Source organism: Emys orbicularis, chromosome 13 (assembly GCF_028017835.1).
Source record: "Emys orbicularis isolate rEmyOrb1 chromosome 13, rEmyOrb1.hap1, whole genome shotgun sequence".
NCBI classification, from domain to species: domain Eukaryota; kingdom Metazoa; phylum Chordata; order Testudines; family Emydidae; genus Emys; species Emys orbicularis.
In genome coordinates this window covers 42,037,543-42,040,145 of record NC_088695.1, presented here as the reverse complement: position 1 = coordinate 42,040,145, position 2,603 = coordinate 42,037,543, and positions in this window count along the sequence as shown.

Here is a 2,603-nt window from a genome sequence, read left to right as displayed (position 1 = left end):
GCCAGGATCAGCTGACTTGGGTTTTGGCCGTGGGGCTATAAAACTGCAGTGTAGATGTTTGGGCTTGAGCTGGAGCCCAAGCTGTGAGACTTTGCGACAGGGGAAAGGTATCCAGAGCCCGAGCTCCAGCCCAGGTCCGAATGTCGACAATAAAATTTTTGGATCCACATCCCAAGCACCACAAGCCCAAGCTAGCTGGGTTACACCCAAGAGGGATGGATAGAGAATTTTTGAATAAGAACCTGGTGGTCAGAGCAACTATTGCTGAGTCCCAAAACCTCCAGACAATTGAAAAGGCTAGTGACTATTAAAGAAAAAAACCAAAAGGTCTTCTGCTTTTTCCTTGGGTTCTTGTCTTGAATGACAGCTCACACAGTGTGTCTTCTTCGCCAAGACCAATGACCGAAAGGTAAACTACAAAATCTTTCTGGCTAATGTTTAAGATCCCAAATCACTGGTGTAATGTTTATATGGGTTAAAAGGCTGACATTTCCCAAAGCTGCTTAATAAATTTGGATGTTTCTATTCAAATTAATAGAAGTTGAGTGCTCAAACCCCCTAGGCAGTTTTGAGAAAAATTACAAATATTCAGTCTAGTTACTAGAAGCCAGATGCCATTTATTATATAACTAGGACCGGCAGTCCCGACCATCTCTCACCAGCAAAAATAGAAAACATACAAACACTTTAGAAGCATCTACTGTCAGACTCTTGATCTCAAAATAGCTATAGTGGAGCTGTGTGCATCTTTTATTCCTCCTGTTGCAGAGACTCTCTCTGATATTAAATTACAGCTCAGACTTTTTCAGATGTCCATATATAGAATTGAGAGCTACCCTCCCAGAGGTAACTAACCCTTCTATTATACCTAAGACAGACAGCTGACCTAAATGAACAGCAGGAACAGTGGGTGTGCCAGGGACTGTTACTGGTTTGGCAAGGAAGGAGACTTCTATTTTAAGTTTGCTTAGGAGGTAATTAATTGGCTCTTGCAGGAGGAAGGGGGGCTCTGGGCAAGAGCCTTCTGTAAATCAGTACTGCTTCTTTCTGAGTTGGATTCTATGTGGTGTAAGTTTTTTGGGGCAAGGACTGTGCCTTTGATTGGGCTTGTACAGTATTTAGCCCATTATGGTGCTGTAGGCTGGAAAGACAGAAGTAAATGCCAGTGCAAATGTTAACTCTCCCTCTTTGGAAGAAAAAAAAACAACCCCAAAACAAATAGTGGAACTGATTTTCAAAGGGATTAAGCTCCCAGAATGACTTCATCTAAAGCTGCGGGGGCTCGGGCCTGATAACACTGCTTAGGAAATTAAAGGTCTGTCCATGTAAAGTATGTGGTTGTTTATAAGAAATAAATAGGAGTACACAGAACAGAACCAGAAATTAGCTTCAGTCTAATATAAAGCCTATATATTAAAGAGCAGAATTTTGAGAGGAAGAAGAGTCTTGGAATTAAGGAACTGGACCAGGAGCAAAGAGATCTGGGTTCAACTGCCAACTCTGCCATAGCCTCTCTGTGCTATGTTGGGCAAGTCACTAACCTCTGTGCCTCAGTTTCCCCATCTGTGAAGCCAAATATACTGACGGTTCTGAAATGCTTTGAGATACTTGAGTGAAAGATGCTATACAAATGCCAACCGTTGCTGATTTGCCTCCATATGAGCCCAGTTCTACAGCCCTGATGTAGGCAAAAATCCCAAAGATGCTAAAGGATAAGGTCCAAAGGAAGCTTATGCGATTGGGAAAGGGAGAAAGGAAGCTTAACCTGGAAAGATAATGATCCTCTGAACCTGTACAGTGCTTTTCATTGTAATTTTTCGATCCCCACAGCACTCTTGTGAGATAGGTAAGGATTTTGCTGATGGGAAAATTCAGGCAAAAAGCCTAAACAACAGGCCAAAAGCCACAGACGGAATCAGTGTCAGAGTACAATTAGAAATCAGGAACTTCTGGCACCCAGCCCTGTGTTCTGGCCACTAGGTCCAGCCCCTCTCCTCAGAAAGATCTGTCTTCAATGCTTCTTATTTGTTCCCCTCCAATAGGCATCAGCGCTAACAGTTTAATAGGCTGAAGCCGTAACTATCTATGCAGGAGGCATGTAGCAAGTTGCTTGATAATAATGTTTTGGTTGTGAGCATTGCTGCCCTAGCAAGTTGTCTGCATCAGATGTCACTGAGATAAGCCCCTCTTAAAAAAATACACCTAATCCAACTAAGATGCAGGTGAAGTTATAAAGGTTAATCAGACCTCAGCCACTGGGTCTCTTCAGGCTGCTGCTTATTTAGCAAAATACTTGGCACGTGCCATTACTGACAACCAGCCCAGTCAGGAACAACGGTGCAAAACAACCCAGGCCAGGAGTGAATTACTCCAGAACAGTTTCCTGCTGCATCCAACTGGCTTTCCAACACACATGCTTTGCTTTCTTGCTTTAACAGCACTGGTAAAGCTTCAGGCAGCCAGGGATCGCTATGCGTGGTCTCTTGTGCTGTAATGTTGATAAGCCTTGTAAGGTACCCAGATGCCATGGTGAGGGACATTATTCAATAGATGCTTGCAATTAATAATAATGCAGCATGTTCAGGGTGAAGCCAGTATTGAGC